Source organism: Xyrauchen texanus, chromosome 1 (assembly GCF_025860055.1).
Source record: "Xyrauchen texanus isolate HMW12.3.18 chromosome 1, RBS_HiC_50CHRs, whole genome shotgun sequence".
Taxonomy (NCBI): Eukaryota; Metazoa; Chordata; class Actinopteri; order Cypriniformes; family Catostomidae; genus Xyrauchen; species Xyrauchen texanus.
Window position 1 is genome coordinate 9,979,919 of NC_068276.1, and position 9,935 is coordinate 9,989,853.

The following is a 9,935-nucleotide window of genomic DNA, read 5'->3' on the forward strand; positions in this document are numbered from 1 at the left end:
CCGTGTAATCCAAAAGGAAGGACCTTGAAATGGAACAAACCCAATGGGGTCTTGAAAGCGGTGAGCTCCGGGACTCACAAGTCAGAGGGATCTGCCAATAGCCTTTTGAAAGGTCGATGGTCAGTCAGAAACTGTGAGTTACCCAGGCGGTCGATAAGGTCACCTATACGTGGAGTGGGATAGGCATCAAATTTTGTCACAGAATTGAGGTAACGGAGTCTATACAGAATCTTATGGTACCATCCTTTTTGGAACCAGGACCACAGGATGGCACCATTCAGCTTCTGGATGGCTCGATGATCCCCAGCCTCAGCATCAAATCGACTTCCTTCTTTAGGGACTCTTGGAGACGCTCGGGGACCCTGTAGCTCATTCTCCTTACAACCGCATCAGGCTTCAACACAATGTTATGTTGTATTAAAGTTGTGAATCCAGGATATTCTGAGAAAACCCCAGCTAGATCAAGGGCCCTCACCTCATGCTGACACTGTGGGGACAAATGATGCAGACTGACATCTCCTAGAGCAGGCTGGGGTAAGTATTGGTCATCCAATTCCTCTTCTTCCTCCACCTGCCTAATCATCAAGATTTGTACAGTCGGATCAGGGCGGGGGACCCATTGCTTAAGGAGATTAATATGCAAAATTCGGGTCGACCCATCTTTGCCCAACGTTGAAATTTCATAGGTGGTAGGCCCAAGTTTCCTTCGGACTTCAAACGGGCCTTGCCATTTGGCCAACAACTTACTTTCTTTACTGGGTAGCATCACCAGGACCTTCTGACCTGGTTCAAAACTTCGCTCCGAGCAGACTGATCGTACCATGTTTTCTGGCGCGTTTGTGCCTCAGCCAGGTGAGATTGGGCCAATGAAGCCATCTTTCCCAAGCGCTCTCGCATCTGTACCACATAGGACACAACGTTCATCGGTTCATCCCTTGTCTGGTCCCCGTCCCATATTTCTCGAAGCAAAGCCAGAGGACCCCTTACCTCGTGTCCATATAGGAGTTCAAAAGGGAAAAACCAGTAGATGATTGTGGCACCTCTCTATAGGCAAAGAGAAGGTAGGGAAGCCATTGGTCCCAATCTTTACCTGAATCACAGACAAACTTACTGAAGCATCTGTTTAAGTGTCTGGTTAAATCGTTCTGTAAGCCCATCCGTCTGGGGGTGGTAAGGGGTTGTTCTCAAACTTTTAATACCCAGCAGCTTGTATACCTGGTTCAAAAGGGTGGACATGAAGTTAGTCCCCTGATCTGTCAAGATCTCACAAGGAAATCCAACTCTGGAGAACAATTGCACAAGACAAGTCGCCACATATTTTGCTTTGATGGACTTTAATGGGAACACTTCTGGATACCTTGTAGCATAGTCTGTTACAACCAGCATAAATCGGTTACCTGCATAACTTCTTTCCACAGGCCCGACCACATCCATTCCCAGTCTTTCAAATGGAGTGCCAATGATTGGAAGTGGCTGAAGAGGAACCTGACAAGGGCCATGTGCAGAGACTTTTTGACATTCTGGGCAACTTCTACAATACTGGGTTACCTCTGATTTCAGGCCGGGCCAATGAAAGTATTTCCTAATCCTAGCAAGGGTTTTACATTTCCCCAGGTGGCCAGCCCAGGGAATCGAATGGCCCAGGATAAGAATCACTTTACGGACACACTGCGGTACCACCAGCTGTGTCACCAACCCAAGTCGACGGTAGAGTATCCCCTGTTGAAGAAAGTATCTTTCCTTTGTGAGGTCACCATCAATATCCTTCTCTACATCCTCTTCCTTTACCTTTCCCAAGTAAGGGACAAGACTGGCATCATCCTGTTGTAACTGAGCGATGTTATTGGGCAGCTTAAATTCAGAGGAAAAGTTAGAGAGGGAGTCATCTGGCATTTTAACAGCATTATACTTTATTTATTCCAACCTTTTCTGTCGACGAGATTTCCTGGGCTTAACGGAGTCAACGATTTCCTCTTCATTATTAAAGAAAGGTAGGGCACGAAGCAACTGTTCCCCTTCTTCCTCTTTGCTTGCTTTAGCCCGGGTGACAACCATACTACATAAAGGTACGGGCTGCAACAAATCACAGAGCACGGGCAAGTCATGACCCAAGACCACAGGAAACGGCAAGTTGTCCGCTACGCCCACATCCAGGAGATAAGCTTGTCCTCTCACCTTGATATACACATCTGCCGTAGGAAGCAGTTTTTCATCACCGTGAACACAGCGAATAGCTTTCCTGTCGCTGAAGTTAAGTAGGGCAGGTAGTATATATCTGTGATGTACCAGCGTCTGATCACTCCCAGTGTCTACCAGGGCCTGCAACTCCTTTCCATTCACCTCCACCGTTATCATCTGTGGTGACCACTTAGCTTTTCCTGGTGGCCCCGTACCACCCCTGGGCACATAACAAAGGTGAGTAGTCTTGACTGTATTTTTAGGACACATTGGTTTCAGTATGGCCTTCCTGACCACACAAATAGCAGATTGGCACTCTTTTGTGACTCTTGAGAGAGGTTGCAAATGCAGGTTCTCCTCCAGCAGGCTTACCGGCACTGGAAAAACTTCTCTGGCTTTGCTGGGGAAGGTTTAATCTGCGGTCATCTCTGCTGGTTTTCCAAGCCCATGATTGATTCCTCTTACGTGCAGCCACGAACACATCCGCCAGGGTTGCAGCTTGTGCGGCAGTTTTAGGATCATGTTCCCGCAGCCAAACCTGGAGCTCAGGAGAAAGCATTCTTAGATATTGCTCAAGAATTATAATTTCACCAACTTCCTCAACCGACTTAGCTTTTGGTTGGATCCACTTCCCATAAAGTTCCTTTAACCGCACATATAATTCTTTGGGACTCTCAAGGGGTTCAACATCCAGAGAACGAAACTGTTGTCTATACGTTTCCTGGTTGATGTCATATTTTCTTAAGATGACGGACTTAACTGACTCATAGTCAAGAGAATCATCCACATCCATATGTACATAAGCCGCTCTGGCCTTACCTGTCAAGAGAGGAATTAAACGGAAGGCCCAATCCTCCTTCGGCCACCGGCAAACAGCTGCAGCACGAATTTCTGAACGATCCTTCTGACAGGTAGTAGACTGAGACAGCAGGCGGCTAGGGACAGCTTCCTCATCATCAGGACCTTCCAAGGGGTCTCCAGCCATCAGCAGTGGATTGGGAGTTGGAGTCGTACGAGCCTGCACCTCCAGCTGCAACAGACCAAACTGGTGTTGAAGGACTTTAAAGCGACGCTCCTGCTGAGAATACTCTTGAGTCCTGTGAGCTTCTTGGGCATCCATCTTCGCCATATGAGCTCGAAACAAACCAGTCAAGTCTGCAAGTGTGGGCTCTCGGCTTCCAGGCTCCATATCCTCCACCTCACTCACTTTCTGTACTGCTCCATCTTCCCCCAGCTCTTGGAACACTTCCTCAGGTTGCTCTGTTGGAGAAGTCTTTGGGGCTGCCTTCCTTCCCCGGTTCATGGCACATGGAGTTTAAGTGGACAAATTTTTTTTTTTTTTTTTTTTTGGAGAAACTAGGCCCGACTGGCTTATCCCACCGCTGCCACCACTTGTGAGGGACCGCACAGTCAAGGAATAAGGGCCGTAACAAACTGTTTCCCAAAATAATTCAAATAGAAACAAAAAAACAAAGTCCAGATAACCCAAATCCAGGCAAATAAAAGAGGTCAACAGAACAAAATTAAACTCCAATAACAGAATATGAGAGAACTGAACTGACCTCTTGAATAAAACAACTGGGACACATTTATACAAACGGACTAGTCCACATGAACACACAAGGGGAAACCAAAAACACAAACTTCAAATACAAATAACAAAATTCATAACCAGGCCAGTTAAAGAATCAGAATAAAATGAAAAACATATCTTGAAGAAATAAACAAATATCAATTAAGAAAACCAACAAATTAGAAACGAAAATCCACAACACATCCACCCCATTTCCCCACAGTCAATCTGCTTGTTGGTAGCGGCAAGTGGAACTAAAGCAGCGGTCGAAGTGCCATGCCGGTCCTTAAAACACTCGGACCAGGAACGCGGAAACTCCACCACTATTCACAGCCAACAGCTCCAGCCATCCACTCCTCAGCACCACAGCGGTAACTTAAACTCAGAAAATGCAATATTAATAATAGTATAAACCGTACACCATAAACTAGAATGTGTGCACTCCAACTAGTCAATGATGCACTAGAACTTAAATAACTAAATATAATTACCATAATACCTGCGATATGAATACAGGCCCTTAAGAGAATGAACATAAGCTCAAAAATGTGCCGGATAAATTAGAGCCAGCATGTACATGTGTATGTGCGCGTGTGTGTGGTATGTATGTGTGCATGTGTAACATTACCGCTCATTGATGTGTGGCTGCCTCGTGGGCCATCACAGTCACTCTAGCATTATTGGTGGGCTGCACAACTGGCCACAATCAAAAATGGAAAGTATTGACGGTAAAAATGCTATATCATTCTGTTTTGATGATACATCAGTTTTGTTCCTGCTAAAACTTAACATTCTGCAGGGAACAGTGTTTGCATATATTTCAGCAGTGCTGAATGTATCATATCATGAAAAAGATGGCCAATTATCAATGCATGAATTAAACTTGCTCAGAATGCTGAGGAATTTCTAACACTGCTTCCCATGCATAATTTTTTTAAATATCCCTCAAAAGTATGTAGGCAGAAACAAATCATATCGAACAGAGAACCCAACTGTCATCAGTCTAATCGGTATATTCCTCTTGCATTATCAGTATCCAATCAGCTTTAACTTTAGTTAACTTCACTACACTAAAATGAAAATAAAATTAATATTTCATCATTAATTTTCAACTTATATACACTGGTATAAATATACAAGCATGGGTTATTTTAATTCTAATTAAGAAGAGCAAATTAATTTTGCACTATGTTACTATTCCTACAAATGTGTGTGCAGTTGATGATTTAAATGATATTGCCGGGGACCAGAAACATCTCAAGCTGGTTTTGATGTAACAGTCAGAAATTATAAATATACAATACATAGAAAAAAAAAAATATTTTCAGATCATGACTCCATCAACTGAAGATGTGTCATGTTGCAATGGGTGCCTCTATAGTGCACACAGCTGCTTTGCTTACAATGGGAGTGATTTAGAACACGTCTGGTGTTATTGGTCATTATGTATAAGGCAAAAACGAATTAGGCTACTAAATCTGAAGAATATTGGATGTGTAAACACTGGGAATTTTTTAAATGTCTTATTGGCATATGAATCAAGTTGAAATCACAGGTTTAATATTGATCTGTGAGCGACTGATTTGGTGAGAGTTGGAAGAAATGTAATTAATTGTGAAGTGTATGAGAGAGTGACTGAAGAATAAAATGAGGTAAATGAGAAAATATATTAATCACGGATCAGCAAAGGTGGTTTTGTTGTGCATAATTTGAATTTATGCACTGAAAGTGTAAAGGATTTTTATAATTGATTCATTTGTTGTATGATTTAGACAGTTAAGTGTTAAATCTTTTATTAAATTACATTTATTTAAATTTATTTAAAAAAAAAATTTAAACTTTATTGTTATGCACATTTGAATCAAGTGTATTGTCTTTAATATCAAGCTGTTGTTTTTGAAAGTTTTCTATATTTCATTAAAATGTTACATAAAAATAAATTGTATTATTAGGCTATTATAAGTTTTTTTTAACTTTCAATTTTGGCTGGAATATCCTTTTAAAGTGTATGCAGATGTACTTATGGGATGAAATGTTGATGCAAGAGATAGACTTAATGTACATCCTCTTCACTGGGTTGTACTGTTGTTTAAATTGGTGTTGATTGTTCAGCTGATGAAACCTAAAAAAGAAAATCATTTTTCAAAACACTTTCAGTTGGCAAAAAATCCAGAAAACATTAGTTGTGAAAATTAGATGTGATCTTGGACCTTTATACAACTTTATACAGTGCATGTACGTTCTGTGTCAAAATCCCCTGAATGGCAAAATCATACAGAATAAACCAATTCGAAAGCTTACATTTAATTTGTTTAATGCGCAGCCCTTATTAACTACTTTGAGGAGTAGACCACACTCTTGACCTGTGCAATAAGGACAGATATTGTATGAGCCTAAGGTATCAAAAATGATACCCTCTAAACTAAAAAGGCATAATTTTTGGTGTCACTTTGATAAGGAACAATTCTCTTGACACATCATTTCGTAATTGTAGTGTATCAATATGACCCGTAGGTGGTAGTAGACACAAATGACAAGTTGAAATGTTAAGAAGTTACATTGTACTGGGCTGCCATTCATACTGTATGTTGGCATATTTGTGTGTACACTAGAGTGTACTGGACTGCCATGAATGAGTATAGTTCATGTTACTATGCATTGCTTGTTTCATTATTGCACAATAATGTATAACATTTATTTTGCTTATGTTCACAAATCCATGCCATCTTGTAAAGTCTCTTTCTGGGTTCCTCTTCTAAAACAGAAAGCACATATGTGACCACTAATGGCTGTAGGGATCTATATGTGCTATTCAACAAGTTTCCAAATGCAAGCATCACTATTATTATTGCTCATACTTAGGGTTAGGATTTGAACAAACCCCAAACCTTGAGAAAATGAAAAGACTATTGTATCTATGCAGATTTGAGAAATCTATAAGATTAAGAGTTGATTACTATTGTTTGATTACTGAATTCATTGAAAGCCATAGCAGAGTTCAGTGTTTCTATGTGTCAGTACATTATAACTGCATTGAACACTGTACTTTCAAACTAGACATTGAGCTTATTTATGGTGTATTGCTGAAATGCTACACTCAGTGCTCTGACATCTCCATAGCAGCGCTGGATCGAGCCTTGATAATTCTGATTTAGCCAATGATCATTACGGACCACTTGGCTGTGTCAGCTGCCCGCTATCCACAGGAAGCAGCAAAAGCTCTTTTGTGGTGCTTTGGCCAAGAGGAATGAGAAATCAAAGCACTTGAAATAGGATTAAAGCCTCTCCTGACCTACTCTAATGAACTTTACCCACCCACAAGAGCTCTGTTCTCTGGGTAAAAACAGATGTAAATGCTCAAATGTTACTGTTGTTAGAGAATCCACAAAACTGATTTAAATAGAGTAGATTCTTCTTATATTAAAGGTTTGTCAATGTTGTCAAGGAGATGTGGAGAAATCCCATAGACTTACACTGAAGGAGGTACCATATAAAAGGACCGGAAAATATCATAGAGACTTGGAGTGGGCTCTTTTGAATTGGGCCAGTAAACAAGCACCAGCAGTAGCAAGGTCCCAGAACACCTTAGCAACCGATAATACATCTCTGATTTTCAACTTTTGAAAAATGTTCAGTGCATAATGTTGTATAGCACACAACTTCACCCTGTTAATAAGGAGGTTAAATCAATTTCTTTGCTTTGATTTATGTGGTGTATTGAAGTCTATTGAATAGCCTAGGTCAAAGATGCCATCTTGTGTCAAATCAGATGACTAGCATTAGACCTGAAAACACACAACAGGTTCAAATTTACTGGTTCTTTGTGTTTGTGACTAGTTCTTAAGCTTGGCTCATGGCTTATCTGATGAGAACATACATACTGTAGTGCTAATGATGTCACTGTAGGTCACATAGCTTTGGGTCTTTGATTATAGGCTATTTATTGAAAAGATATGTCCCATTCCACATAACTCCATAATCTTCAAACGTTGTAATCGAAATGGCAACTTTCAGTTTAAATATTTAATATAGGCCTATTTTTAATCCCATAATCATCCATAATATTATCCAAGTCTACAAATGCTCTACATTAAAGATAATACATCACGTATGCTGCTCCCAAAACTGATTAACAGGCACAATTGCATCAACCAGGCACTGTTGCTAGCACATGTCACAGAGATTGGATCCTTGCATACAAGAATACATAATAAAAGTTTTTATCTGTTAATAAAGAATGTCAATAACACAATGATATCCTATTTCATTTTTTTTATTTAGCCCTGTCCACCCATTCTTATACACTGCTGAGCATAGAAAGAATAATTGTGTCTATCAGGTCTTTTTTGTTTTAATTTCTTTATCTATTGATATTGCTTATGCAGTTAAATACTGTCCAAAGCTATTGGAATTGTTTATTTCAAAACTGTCAAATAACACTGAGCAGACTCTCTTTTTTGTCAGCACTTTGACTTGCAGACTTTCTGTTTGTAACTGAAGGGGGTTGCTGTTGTTATTCACTCCATATTTATAACTTCAAAGATAAGCAATACGTGCCTCTTAGTTTAAATAAATCAAGTGTAGAAAAGCTTGATCTGAGTTTCATAGAAAGTGAAGGAAATATCCTTTCAGCACAGTCTATGAACACAAAGACAATTTTTTTAATACATTAAATATAAATTATAGCAGTGTTTTATGCATAAAGACAATTATAATACCATTAAAACTTACATAAATCCCTACCTGCAGTCAACCTATTATAATATATGCCCATATAAATTTAGAAAAATTCCCAGTGAACACATTTCCATTTTGTGGTACAGATTTGACATGGGGCAATGCTCACATTTTCTAAATGTACTGGGAAACAGTTAGACAAAGTTGATCCGTGAACAAAAACCTTTCTTGAACAAAACTGCACAAAAAAATCAATATATATATATATATATTTTCAAATAACAAGAGAGTAAAGAAAAACGATGCCATTTGCCAACACTGTAACAGAGGGTTAACAAATGTCTTCTTTACTCTTTTTGCATCTGACCAATTTAACTTGAACCTGAGAGTCAGCCAAATATAAAGGCAAGCAGACTAATAAAGGACATGCACTTGACCTGAAATACTAGCTGTTCAGAAAAAACACAATCTACTTCTATCTTCTTGGTCATTCCATTGAAAATTTTAAAATAATTCTATGAGTATCTTTATTTTCATCATTAAAAGGAAATCTTAAAAGATTCTTAAAAGCTAAATAAAATTTTAGATGTCCATCCAGATAAATGTGCAGGGTCAGGGTGGACTCCACTACATAATCTATGGTCACACTTAATTATTTAATTATGTTAATAAGAATACATATTTTGACTGTATTGACATTTTAAAATTACATTAATTTTGCCTCATAAGGGGGTGGACATGTTATGCACATACACATGACCAACAAAATAAAGGAAAACATAAATAAAACAAAATAATTGCAAAATGCAAATAACTCAAAATAATTTTGCAGAATGACAGATGTCACCTCCAATGTGCGTGAGGTCGTAATATAATACATATTTTACTTTAACGCTCACAGTATCATGACAACATATTGAACAATAAATCAAGGGACACACAAAAATCCTCCACCATCACTATTAAAATGACACAAATACCAGAAATTGACACATGTAAGTTAGAGAATGTAAAATTAACAACTCAATTTAACAGTAAAAAAAAACAAAAAAACTTTGAATTCCGATGATTTTGCATTTATTTTTGTCAAAAACGTTTGACGTACATGAGAAAATTACGCTAGTACAATAGCTTCTTGGACTTTTCTTGGACTATAACTGTGTACCATTATAAATAGTCATTATTGTTTTTACCTAAGTCTATTTAAACTGTAATATGATGAAATTAAACAACATACATAATCCCACTAGTTGTACTTGGGGAAATACCACCGAATTGTTGGAAGGAATGACACTTTTGCCACCCTCTCAAGAAATCTGTGACTACGTCACGATTCCAACCCCCTTTAATAACTGACAGCGCCAGTACCCAATGATGCTGCAGGGAACCTTTACATAAATCTCATCGACCAATCCAGACACATAAGGGGCAGAACGTTGGTGTCAGGAGGCGTGAGCTTTTCGCCTGAAGTTCAGTTGTCTATCTGTAGTAATTCAACTTCATGAAA